Source organism: Monodelphis domestica, chromosome 4 (assembly GCF_027887165.1).
Source record: "Monodelphis domestica isolate mMonDom1 chromosome 4, mMonDom1.pri, whole genome shotgun sequence".
NCBI classification, from domain to species: domain Eukaryota; kingdom Metazoa; phylum Chordata; class Mammalia; order Didelphimorphia; family Didelphidae; genus Monodelphis; species Monodelphis domestica.
In genome coordinates this window covers 37,212,845-37,227,228 of record NC_077230.1, presented here as the reverse complement: position 1 = coordinate 37,227,228, position 14,384 = coordinate 37,212,845, and the positions used below count along the sequence as shown (strand labels likewise).

The window sequence follows — 14,384 nt, the reverse complement described above, 5'->3', positions numbered from 1 at the left end:
GGATTTAGAAGTCAGAAAAAGTGAGCTCCAATCCCCACTGTGCCAAATACTACTTATATGACCTTCAGCAAATGACTCCCCTAAAGCAGGACACCTTTCCTCTGCAAGACTATAAATCACTGCAAATATTCTGTTGCAAACATTTTACCAGAGGTCATCAAAGTACATGATAAAACATATCCTTAGTATGCAGTTGCTCATGCATAATAGTCCTTTTTGGTTAAACCAATGAGATACATGTTCTGCACCCTAAAAAATGAAAAGACCTAGAAAAAGACTTCAAGAACAGCACATGGCTCTCAGTGGAAGATTTATGGGAAATCAGAGTACAAGAATGTCATGAGATCAATGATATCACCGATATACAGAGTTCATTACTGGATCTGAGTTTCCTCATTTGTAAGAGGGGCTTAGACTAGATGGCCTCAGCAGTTCCCTCTCACTCTAGATTGAATTATCTTATGATCTCCAAATATCTTAAAACATAATGATACAGATACATACCACCCACTTCTATAGTCATTATGAGATATATACTTTGAAAAACATTATAGAAACATGAGCTATTGATATTATAAAAAGTGAAGAGTCAAATTTAATATAGCAAAAACTTCTTTAAAATTTGATAGTAAAGTTCTTGGCATACTACCTACCATAGAGTGCTATTAAAATGTTAGTTACTATTATTATTATTGACCTGCTTTTTTCAAATTTCTGAGCTGTGATATATGATTATAAAAAGGTATATCTTGGAATTAGAAAGGAATTGAGAGGTCATTTATCCAACCTCCTCATTTTACAGATGGAAAAAAAAAAAACGTGCCCAAGGTCCCATAGGAAATAAGTCTCTGAGGCAGGATTTAATCCCAAGTCCTCTGAATCCAAGAGCCAGGGCTTCTTTGGATCCTTTCCCTGACTGTTTCAACTATTCAGCTACTGCTACATTTACAGCAGGAATAGGAGCTTTCAAAAATGTGATTTAAAGCTTGATATTGGGTACCTCATCTAAAATGAGAAAATTCTGAGCAGTTCCTGCTAATAGTTTTGGATTTTTCATGTGAGTTGAAAGGAAAATTATTTAAGGTTACACTTTAAAATTAAACTTAATTTGGAGTTCCCCACTGGCTAAAGTTTTTATTCCTCCTTTCCTCAAAACAAAAGACCAAATTTAACTTTGGCTGTTAGAAGCAAGAGTGCATTTCAGCTTCTTTGGGAAACTCCCAAGGCTGAGATGGTGGCAAAAACACAGGATTTGAAGCCTGACAACTTCTGTTAGAATCTTGGGCAAGTTACTGATCTTCCCCTAAGGTTCAGTTTCTTCCTTTGCAAAATTGAGGACTAGATGATTAAAAACCCCCTTAGCTCTAAATCCTACTCTAATGGTTTAGGATAAAAATTTTAAGTGCTAAATAAAATATCACATGACTAAAAAAAAGGCTCAAGATTCTTTCTTAGGAGTCCACAAATATTGTAAAATAACAAAGTAGTTAAAGTAAAGTACATTTCCTTATTAACTTACTTTTGATAATGTAATCATATTAGACTGTTGGTGAGCCACTTGAACAAAAATTTATCAAAGGCTTTGAAAAAAACACAACAGAATAGCCTTTAAAGAGTTAGGAAACTGGTTTCCACACCCACATAGCCTATACAGACATAAGTTTTTGGCATTTATAAATTGTACTTATTATGTTCATTCACAATATTGATACCTGTCAAAAGGAAACCTATTTATGCTTCCATATTTCAGTATTGTGGGTCTTCAATTCAGTGAAGGTAGAAAAGCTACCAAGAAAGAGGTCTTTCTTAAAACCCATTCCACTCACTAAGAAGTTTCCAACAACCTGACATTTAAAAAAAAATTTTTTTTCACTGAACAAAAAATTGGTTTTCTTTCTCTTTTTCCTCAGTCAGGAGGATGGGGTGGGGTAGGTAGAGAAATAAGAAAACAAAACTCAATTTTAACAAATATGCATAGTTAAGAAAAAATTTTCCTTCATTAGCCATTTCCAAAAAAATGTTTTTTGAAGCAAAAAAAGTTGTTAAATATCATTTCACAACTGCTTTTCAGACTGTATGGTGAAAACTTCACAGGAACTAAGTTGAGTCAATTTGACTGAATTGACGGTTTGATTCAGTATTGACCAAATGCCATACAAATGCCATTCTGCACCCAGGGCCCATCACCTCTGGCAGGAGTTGGGTAACCTTACCTCATCATAATCAACAACCTTGCTGGAATCATGGTTGAACAATGGAAACTTTTTTTTAATTGCATATAAGTCTTACAGGAAAGACCAGAGTTCTTCTCCAAAATAACACCTTTAGAGGGATTCTCTCTGTAGAACACTGCACATACTGTCAGATTCATGGATAAATTGAACAGTTTTGCTGACCTGCCTCCTCCCATTCCACTTCCCAATCCCAACTCCTTCTCTTCCTTTTTTTCCATTGTTACAAAAGGTAGCTCTCTAGGAAGGCAAGGAGGTGTTCAAAAAGGTGGGAGGGGTGGGAAGCAAGCCATACATTTTTTTAAATGAACACTTTTACTAATGCCATCTTTGTATCATTAACCCCAAGAGTAAACTAGGAATGGTAAACTCCAATCAAGTTTGCAAGAATGGTGATGAAAGAGATATACCATATTGTTTTACCCTAATGGTATTTCACATACCTCTCACATAAAATTATCTGTGTAATTTTTCCTTTCCAATTTGTCAAATTTCTATCAAATCTCTAAAACAATTAGGCAACTGAGACAACTATATAGTAGAGAATAATTTACTATACTCTGAGAATATACTGGTTCACACTAGTTTTTTTTAATATATTCAAGGTCATCTAGGATCCTTGTCCTATTCTCTGACCTGTAATATATTCATTTACATTGATCTAGTGGGAAGCACTTCAGGGTACTGGAAAATCATTTAGATGTAGAGTCAAATTTTGTTTGGGTGAGGATGAAGAAACATTTGATTCTCTTTAAGACATGGTTTCCTCATCTGCAAAATGTGGTGGCTGTGAAAAATCAAATAAGAATATCCTTTTCAAGGATAAATATTGTAGGGAACACACACATGAACACAAAAAACACTATGATTTTTGTTTTTAAAACCCTTACCTTCTGTCTTAGAATTGATACTAAATATTGGTTCCAAAGAAGAGCAGTAAGGGCTAGGAAATGGGCTCAAGTGACTTGTCTAAGGTCACATAACTAGGAACTATCTGAGGCTACATTTGAATCCAGGACTTCCCATTCCCACACTTTTAAAAAAAATACTTTTAGGGGGCAGCTAGGTAGCTCAGTGGATTGAGAGCCAGGCCTAGAGACAGGAGGTTTTAGGTTCAAATCTGGCCTCAATCACTTCCTAACTGTGTGACCTTGGACAAGTCACTTGACCCCCATTGCCTAGCCCTTACCACTCTTCTGCCTTGGAGCCAATACACAGTGTTGACTCCAAGACGGAAGGTAAGGGTTTTAATTAAAAAATATATATATATACTTTTATTGGGAGCAGTTAGGTGGCTCAGAGGATTGAGAGCCAGGCCTAGAGACCAGAGGTCCTGGATTCAAATGTGCTGTCAGACACTTCTTAGCTGTGTGACTCTGGGCAAGTCACAACCCCAATTGCCTAACTTATTACTCTTCTGCCTTAGAACTAACATTTACCATAGATTCTAAGACAGAAGGTAAAGGGATTTTTATGTAATTGGGAAATGTTTGATAAAATAAATAAAAAATTGAAAATTAAATTTTTACTATAGTTTAACAATTTTTAAATTTTAAACTAAGTCAATATATAGTCTACAGGGATCTTCATATACTGGTTGTGTTGTTGTTTAGTCATTTGCATTCATGTCCAATTCTTTGTGACTCTATTTGGGGTGTTCTTGGCAAAAATACTACCTACCTTCCCTATATACTGATTAGTGGCCCTGTTTCCATTTTAATAGGGCACTACATTTTAGGCAATTCTTTAAGATTAAATTTCAGCAAAATTGCCAACCTGCAATGGAAGAGAGTTTTCTCATCTTGGAGTTTCCTAATATCAATTAAATCATCAGTCCAGGCCCCATATTATATGGTCAGGACCTTGTTAGGAAAAGTCTAATCCTCATTTTCCTTTGAATAAATTGTTTTCCTTATCTTGAAGAATAAATTAAGTAGTTATCCTTAGGAAGAACACTTTAGAAAAAGCTTATGGCCATAGTTCTAGTTTATTTTTCCTAAAGTTTTTTCTTTGTTTCACGGGTTGCTATCTATATTCACGGAGGGAATGCCTCCATTGAAGAGAGCATAGACCAACTGGGGCATTTGAGTGTTCTTACATATACTATTGCTTCAATTTTGTTCTAAATTGTTTCTTCTCCAATCTGTCTCGAATCCCCAAAGGAATAACTCAGAATGGTTAAATCTTAGAGGCCGTAGAATCCATTCCCTCATTTTACATATAAACAGATAAAAGTAGCTTTGAGCAAAAAGAAAAAAAAAAGTAAAAAGAATGTAAGGTTTGAAACACTGATTGACTTGCTATTTACTACAAATAAAATGGGCTTCCAAATGTTTCATAGGACCTTTCGCTTTCCAGAATTATTTCATTCATCTCTTCAAAACATTACAGTAGACAGGGGTGTGCTAGGTCCCAGTTTCTAACAGTGGGCTCAAGTCCATTGTTAAATTTTCCTTGTGAGCATTTATGACTTGAAGACCAGCAAACCTGCAAATCAGAACTTGACTGTTTTGGGGGCCGCTGGGTAGCTCAGTGGATTGAGAGCCAGGCCTAAAGACAGGAGGTCCTAGGTTCAAATCTGGCCTCAGACACTTCCCAGCTGTGTGACCCTGGGCAAGTCACTTGACCCTTACCACTTTTATGCCTTGGAGTCAATACACAGTATTGTCCAAGACAGAAGGTAAGGGTTTAAAAAAAAAAAAGAACTTGATTGTTTTGTTGGTTGTCTGGACTTAAGAAAGTGATGGAGAATCATTAATAATGCAGATTAAACTTTTATGTCTTTTTTCCCTTGGAGAGCCAGTTATTAATTTTATTAGCAAATCCTTATTATAAGGGTTTGATTTGTATTTGAAATCATACTTTTATATAGATGTAGATATTCTACAACGCTTTCCATGTATAATAGAGACGACAAATTTTGTTGGTTTTTTTTAATTTCATGGTAGTAACGACCTTTCCAGATGGAAGTGAATTTTCTTCATTTTTTGCTTGCAATAGAAATGTGGAATATACTAAGTGTTTCTTGTCTTATTTTCATAGTCATATTGTCTTAGCAGCTCACTTTATGAAAAAAAAAGAAGGAAGATACCACAGTCTCTAGGACTCTGTTCTTTAAGCACTAGTTTCAAACAAAAAAAAAATGATGGTAAAGGGGAGGGGAGGTACCATTCATGTATTTCCTTTCTATTCAAAACAAACAAACCATGATGTTTTGTATTTGCTGTCTGTACCCCTGAAATGAATTCCATAGCATGTTTAAATGTCATACATTTTGCATGTTGTACTGTATATATGTTGTGTACACTATATTTTTATATGTGTAGCACATTTATCATCAAATATTTTGTACATAGTGGCAATATTGCAGCTTATGAGAAAATGTTTGATATCTCAGCACTTTTGCATTTTTGTGTCTCAAATTTAAAAAGTTGATGTACTGTGAAAAAAAATTCAGAAATTAAATTTAATTAATAAAAACTTTAATTAAATTAATTAAGGTTAGGAAAATGGCAAGGGGGTAGGAGGTGGGGGAGTCTGGAGCATTATATGTCATCCAGACTAGAAGTTCAGAGGTCCTTCATGGGCCACATTTCCCTGCTGATCAACACAGAAGCATCAGCTTGTGCTATTTTTCTCATCGGTTCTAGTTTGTACCTACTCAGGACACTGATGGCATCCACTTGTAGGAATTCACCATATTAGTGCTGGACTCAGTATGAACATCCAATTAGCTATAGCTCTACTGCACTTTAAAACTCCAGAGCTCAAGAAATTTATCAAACTCAGACTTCCAAAGGATCATTATGAGCATAGCAACTATGACATCCATACAAAAATATAAATAGTTGGTAACTAGATGGTACAAGTCAGGAAAACCTAAGTTTGAATCCATTTTGAGATATGAATTAACTGTGGGACTCTGGGCAAGTCACATAACCTCTTTTGCCTTAGTTTTTCCAACTGTGAAATGGAATTAAAATAATAGCACTTACCTGTCAGAGTGGTTTAGATGTTCAAATAAGATAACATTTGTTTAACACTTAACACAGTTCTTGGCATTTGATAAATACTACATAAATGTTAATTTTCATTATCATTACCAAATTTTTAAGATTGAGTTTTCTGTGCTGAGCTGATGAGAGAAAAGAGTGACCTCTGAAAAACAATCCCTTATCAGCCAAGAATGTCCCCAACCTCATTTGTGTTTACAATCTGACCTGGTACCAAGACCTCTAGAGATCTGAGTCACTATTTCTGTTTGGCCTTATCTGGGCTTGTCAGATATCTTTGTTGTTGTTGAAGCTTTTCAGAATAAGTTGTTCAGGCACTGATGCTTTCTGCACTCAATTTTGTTATTGTCAGATGTTGCAAGAAGGAGAAAGACCTAGAAAACAGACTCAATTGTCCTGAGACAAGAACATGAACAAACTCATCCCTGATTTAGAGGCAGTTGATATTCTAAAAGTTCAGTTGTAAACCAATTGCTTGAAATATAAGAATACAATTCTCTCTTAGAAACAGTATCACAAATGATGACTCTCTAATAACCCATGAGATTCAAGAGCTGCATTGAAATAATCCCACTTCTGGAAACAAAACTTTCCTAACCAATTCAACCAGGATGTGGAAGACCTTGGTCTTTGTAGTGTGAGGTTAATGGTAGCAGCAGTGGGTGAAGGAGAGAGAAGTATGACTCAATACAGACAGACTTCCCTAGATAACATGGCTAAGGTTTGACTTTGGGCAGGGCAATATTCCCATAGCCTGACCAGTTATTGGAAAGTGGGATGATACCGTGGGAGTCCTGGACTTAACAGTCAAGAGAACAAATACTCAGTTTAGTTTTTGCCTTTGGCACTAATGAGACAAAATCTTATTATGGGAAATGATTTCTATCCAAGGATTCATATTCATATCTCATTTCTGATATTACCTGTGTGATCTTAAATAAGTCACTTAATTGCCTTGGGTCTCAGTTTCATTATTTGTAAAATGAAGATGTTAAACCAAATGGCCCCTCAAATCCCTTTCAGTTTTAAACATATGATTCTTACTACTTCAGGTGGCATAGGCATACTTCACTTTACTCTCTACCCTTGTAGAGATGCAACTGCCATGTTGAGATGAAATTATCTTCCCCCTCCCATTTTGGAACCATAAAAGCATCCGCTTTCAGAATTACTGTTCAGCTGCTTCAGTTGTGTCCAAATTCATGACCCCATTTGGGGTTTTCTTGGCAAAGATACCGGAGTGGTATGCCAAATATTTCTCTAGATCATTTTACATATGAAGAAACTGGGGTAAACAGGGTTAAGTGACTTGCTCACACTCACATGTCTAGGAAGTGTCCAATGTCATTTTTGAACTCAGAAAGACACGTTTTCCTGACTAGAGACTGGGATTCTAAATGCTGTACCATCTCCCTATCCCTACAATTCTCAGAAGGATGTGTCAATCTATTCTCATATTCCCTAATTCTCCGATTCACTATCACTATAATTTTCCAGATCAGTGTCCTTCTCTCCCTCTATTAGAATGTAAGCACTTTGAAAGCAGGGATTGTCTTTGCTTGTGAATTAGTATAGTACTTAGCACATAATCATTAAGCTTTTTTTTCATTATTTATCCTAGTTGCATAATCATGAGTTGGTCATTTAACCCTTATCTTAGCAGTCTCATTTTTTTATGTGGTGGGGTGAGGGAGGTTGGAGACGAACAGTGATTTCATTGTTATGGGGGAATTTCCATTGAGGAAATGTTTATCCATGCAGATCTGCACCTATTTTGCAACTCAAAGTCCTGGAAAGTTGCTTGGGGCATTGGGACATTAAATGGTTTCCCAGAGACCCATATCCTATACAAGTTAGAGACGGGACTGTCACATATGACATGACTGAAATGATTGAATAATACAAGGAATAAAAATAAAGGAAGGAGGAAGAAATACCTTACTGGACTATTTATTATTGTGTCATATCACTAATAATAATATATTTGAAAAATGACAAAAGGAATAGTTTAAGAAAGCCTAAGAAGACTTTATATGAACTAATGCAAACTGAAGTAAGCAGATGCAGGAGAAAAATGTATACAAGGATAATAACAATGTAGAAAAACAAAAGAAAAAAACTCTAAAACAATGAAGAATTCATATCAAGGCAACGACAAGCCATGTCCAGAAGACCATGATGAAAATATGCCACCCATTTCCTGACAAAAGACAGATTCAAGATGTAGAACGGGACATACATTTTGGGACATGACCAATGCAGGGATTTATTTTGCATGACTATGTACATCTGTTACAAGGTTTCTATTTTTTTCCTCCTAACATGTTGGAGGGAGATAAAATAAAGGCTTGTTAATTTAAATTTTAAAAACATTTCCCAACATCATTCTTTTTCAGATTAAGGGCAATAGGAAAAAATTTTGGTATTAAGAATAATGGAGGAACTAAATCTCATTATTATACCTACGTTGGAAGTAAAGCAGTCAGTCATTCACAGGTTGATTCCAATGCTAATTTGTTTAAAAACTTTAACCTACTATTTTTACCTTTAACTTGGACTGGATTCATCCCTTCTTAGCTCAATAGCCCTCCACTTGGAGTTCAGAACTCCCAAACTCAAGTGACCTCTTAGTCTCAGCCTTCCCCCAAGTAGCAAGGATTAAAGACATATGCCACCAGGTCTGAAGAGTCTTGATTTACATTTATATTACTATGCCAATAGTGCAATTTTAGCTACACCTAACCACTATTTACAATATTGACTCCATTAACAAAACGCATTCTTGGGTCCAACCAATGAAAATGTAGAGATTTGTCCCCAAGAAAAAGAACTTGTTATGAAGAAAGTTATGAAGAAAGATTCTAGTCTAGTCTGGTCAGATGTAAGGGTCAATCATAAAGGTAGGTGTGGCCTAAAAAGCAATGCTTCAATAATGCTTGAAAATGACCAAATAAAATAATGTTTAAAAGCAAAAAAATAAATAAATAAATAAATAAATAAACAATGCTTCATCCAAAAGATTCATGAGTATAGCTTCTTTCAGGTCTCTTGACCCTTAAAATCAAGTTATGTATAATTATACAACCCAGCAAGAAAGTATTCACGTCACCCAAACAGTAGATATAAGATCCTTATAATCTCTCAACATAAACAATAAGGAAGACCATTTGGGTATGGTTTCTCAAAATAATGTAATTTTTTTGTCTTAGCAAACAAAACTGAGGCAAGATATTTATATCATTTTTATACTGGCAGGGCAATAATATAATGGGTCAGAAGTCAATACATCATTCAACTTATACAGCATTCAAATGAGGAAAAGAACTGGGCCTAAAAAGTTGGTTAAAAAAATATATATATAACCTAGAAAGGCATTTCTCTTATATATTGTTAGCCTTATGTTTCATGTGATTTGGTACACTTCATCTATTTAAAGCTAGATAGGACCCTGGAGATTAATAAATCACTTTTCCTACCTCAGTATTACCTAGACTAAAAATACTTAGAGACTGTTATAACACATATAGATAATAGAGGCATACAACCTTCACATATGGGAGGATTTGCTACTGATACTCAAAAGAAACCATGAACTAAAGACTATTTTTCTAGTGTAAAGATTAAAATTTAGGGGAGATGGCGAGACTGAGGCATCTGAGGCAGGTAGAAATTAGTTTCTCTCTGCAAGGAGTATTATATTTTTTAGAGGTTTATTAAAGGTTAAAGATTAAGAATATACAAGTAAGAAACATGTGCCTAGGCCAGAGGCCTAGACAAAATAACCTCACATCATGGAAGAGACGCTCCTGCTGCAAAACGGCAGTCCAAAAGCCCTCAAAAGCCTTTTCCTCACTTTAAATCCCTTCTCGATCTCAGCCCAGGTGAGATTACAAGGCATTCTGGGGAAGTGGAGCAAAGGCTCATGGGGATTGTAGTCCTGTATTCGAGTCTATTTTTTACACTAGTAATATCAGTAGATTTCAATAGACCTATTCATACTTTTTTCTCCTGTATTTCTTCGGGCCAAAGATAATATAAGAAGAGGTACTTGGAGGGAAGGGGATAAATAGAGCACCCTCTTGCCCCCAAATAGGGCAAACTTATCCAATTTGTATGTAGATTAATATTGGAATCTTGATCTTATCACAATACTATTCTATAGCTCGCTTCGGCAACACATACACTAAAAATTCGAATGATACAGAGATTACAATGGACCCTGCACAAGGATAACACAAAAATTCATGAAGCATTCCATACTTTTATTAACCATATCAACAAGCAAACCAAATTTAAAAAATCACATGATTATCTCAAGAGACACAGAAAAAGCCTTTGACAAAATACAACACTCATTCCTATTAAAAACATTAGAAAATATAGGAATAGAAGGGTCTTGCCTAAAAATAATAAACAGTGTCTGTCTAAAACCATCATCCAGCATCAACTGCAATGGGGATAAACTAGATGCCTGCCCAATAAGATCAGGAGTGAAAAAAGGATGCCCATTATCACCTTTATTATTTAACATTGTACTAGAAACACTAGCAGTAGCAATTAGAGAAGAAAAAGAAATTGAAGGTATTAAAATTGTCAATGAAGAGACCAAGCTATCACTCTTTGTGGATGACATGATGGTCTACTTAAAGAATCCTAGAGAATCAACCAAAAAGCTAATCGAAATAATCAACAACTTTAACAAATTTACAGGATACAAAATAAACCCACAGAAGTCATCAGCATGTCTTTTTTTTTTTAAACCCTTACATTTCGTCTTGGAGTCAATAATGTGTATTGGCTCCAAGGCAGAAGAGTGGTAAGGACTAGGCAATGGGGGTTAAGTGACGTGCCCAGGGTCACACAGCTGGGAAGTGTCTGAGGCCAGATTTGAACCCAGGACCTCCCGTCTCTAGGCCTGGTTCTCAATCCACTGAGCTACCCAGCTGCCACCATCATCAGCATTTCTATATATCTCCAACACCTCTCAGCCGCAAGAATTAGAAAGAGAAATTTCATTTAAAATCAGCCTAGACAATATAAAATACTTAGGAATCTATCTTCCAAGACAAACATATAATGAACACAACTACAAAACACTTTCCACACAATTAAAACTAGATCTAAACAATTGGAAAAAACATTAACTGCTCATGGGTAGGATGAGCTAACATAATAAAAATGACCATCCTACCCAAACTTATTTACTTATTTAGTGCCATACTCATTGAACTTACAAAAAAAATGTTTTACTGAATTAGAAAAAAAACATAACAAAGGTCATTTGGAAGAACAAAAGATTAAGGCTATCCAGGGAAATCATGAGAAAAATGCAAAGGAAGGTGGCCTTGCAGTACCAGATCTCAAACTATACTATAAAGCAGTGGTCATCAAAACAATTTGGTACTGGCTAAGAGAGAGAAAGGAGGATCAGTGGAATAGACTTGGGGTAAATGACCTCAGCAAGATTGTCTATGACAAGCCCAAAGATCCCAGTTTTAGGGATGAAAATCCACTATTTTATAAAAACTGCTGGGAAAATTGGAAGACATTACGGGAGAAATTAGGTTTGGATCAACATGATACACCTACACCAAGATAATCTCAGAATAGGTGAATGACTTGAACATAAAGATGGAAACTATAAGTAAATTATGTGAACACAGAATAGTATACATGTCAGACCTTTGGGAAGGGAAAGATTTTAAAACCAAGCAAGACTTAGAAAGAGTCACCAAATGTAAAATAAATAATTTTGATTACATCAAATTAAAAAGGTTTTGTACAAGCAAAACCAATGTAACTAAAATCAGAAGGAAAGCAACAAATTGGGAAGCAATCTTCATAAAAACCTCTGACAAAGGTCTAATTCCTCAAATTTACAAAAAGCTAAACCAATTGTACAAAAAATCAAGCCATTCTCCAATTGATAAATGGACAAGGGACATGAATAGGCAATTTTTCAGTCAAAGAAATCAAAACTATTAATAAGCACATGGAAAATGTCCTAAATCTCTTATAATCAGAGAGGTGCAAATCAAAACAACTCTGAGGTACCACCTCACACCTAGCAGATTGGCTAACATGACAGCAAAGGAAAGTAATGAATGCTGGAGGGGATGTGGCAAAGTGGGGACATTAATGTATTGCTGGTGGAGTTGTGAATTGATCCAACCATTCTGGAGGGCAATTTGGAACTATGCCCACAGGGCAAAAAAATACTGTCTGCCCTCTGATCCAGCCATAGCACTGCTGGATTTGTACCCCAAAGAGATAATAAGGAAAAATACACATACAAGAATATTCATAGCTACGCCCTTTGTAGTGGCAAAAATATTGTAAAATGACAGGATGCCCTTCAATTGGCGAAGGGCTGAACCAATTGTGGTATATGTTGGTGATAGAATACCATTGTGCTGAAAGGAATAAAAAAAGTGGAGGAATTCCATGGGGACTGGAACACAACCTCCAAGAAGTGATGCAGAGTGAAAGGAGCAGAACCAGGAAAAAAATGTACACAGACTGATACACTGTGGTACAATTGAATGTAATGGACTTCTCCATTAATGACAATGCAGTGTTCCTGAACAACCCAGAGAGATCTATGAGAAAGAACACTATCCAGTCAGAGGGAAAAAATTGGGAGTAAAACACAGAAGAAAAACAACTGCTTGATTTCATGGGTCGAGGGGATATGATTGGGGATGTAGACTCTTAATGAACATCCTAATGCAAACAACAACATGGAAATGGGTTCTGATCAAGGACACATGTAATACCCAGTGGAATTGCGCATCAGCAATGGGAGGGGGGAGGGGAAGGGAGGGAGGAATAGAATATGATTTTTGTAACCAAGGAATAATGTTTGAAATTGACCAATTTAAAAAAAAAAACACACACACACAATACTATTCTATATGACTTACTGATTCACAAAAGTGGTTTCGCCATGGCAATACATTAGAATGATTTGATCTCAAGTTCTTCAATTATGTGGACCACATGAAGGAAAAAACAAGGAGCAAAATTTTGCTCAGAAAGCCAGGGAAAGTGGAACTAAGATGGCCAGAGAGTAGCAGAACTTTCTGAATCTACTTTCAACCAATCAATACAAAGCATCTCAAAAGGACAGAAATCAAAATCAGATTAGTAAAGGGACTCTTCCATAGGATACAGCCTTAAAGGTATAGCATGGGGATTTCCATGCTATAAAGGGGGGAAACTACACTTATCAAAGCAGAGGTGTTCATCCCTCCCCCACAACACCTATGATGCCAGAGTCAAAGTGAGGGCTGGACAATCTCTAAATTCTACAGGGCTGGCTGAGCACAGATTTACCCAATGGAAATACAAGGCCTTGGCAGCAAGACTTGGGACCCAAGGCTGAAGAGTGGAGCTTGGGCAGCATAGGGCAGAGACCGGGCAGAAAAAAAAAGCTGGTTATAGCAAAGGCAGCAGGGACTGGTAAAATAGCCTCGGGGCAAAATGCTTTAAAGTATGTTACATAAGCAACTGCCTGGAAAATAATGCCAAGGCAAAGCTCTGTGAGACAGAATCTAAGAAAGCAATATCCACCAACTTGCACAAACCACCATCCTCAAGTAGCAAAAGAAATAAGCAGCAGAAGAAAAAGCTTTTGACCTTGGATAATTTCTATGGTGAAAAAAAGTAAAATTAAAAAAGCAACAGCAGAGAGTGACAAACAAGAAAACACATCCCAAACTTTCAAAAAAAATGGAAATTTGTCACAAGTTCTCTAAGAACTCAAAAGGGAGTTCAAGAACCAAGTAAGAAAGATAGAAGAAATGAAAGTAATTAAAAAAGAAAATAATAGCTTAAAAGACAAAATTTTCCCACCTGGAAAAAGAGGCACAGAAATCAAATGAAGGAATAAGCAAATTGGAAAAAAGAACTAACCTGCTGGAAGCCATGAAAAATAGGATAGACAAAACAAAAAAGAAAAATCAAAAGATCATAGCAGAAAACCAGTCTTTAAAGATTAGAATTCAGCAAGTATAAGCTAATGATCTCACAAGACAGCAAGAATTCCTAAAACAAAATCAAAAGAATAACAAAATAGAAGGAAACGTAATATCTCATTGAAAAGACAACTGACCCAGAAAACAGATCAGGAGCAACATTT

At 35.9% G+C, this 14,384-nt stretch overlaps 1 non-coding gene across 1 annotated transcript; it reads left to right on the top strand.

Moving 5' to 3' along the window:
• Window positions 1–10,405: 10,405 nt before the first annotated feature.
• Window positions 10,406–10,508, top strand: LOC130454151 (U6 spliceosomal RNA). The gene has a single exon (XR_008911829.1). It is a non-coding gene; the product is annotated as a U6 spliceosomal RNA (small nuclear RNA).
• The last annotated feature ends 3,876 nt before the right edge of the window (window positions 10,509–14,384 follow it).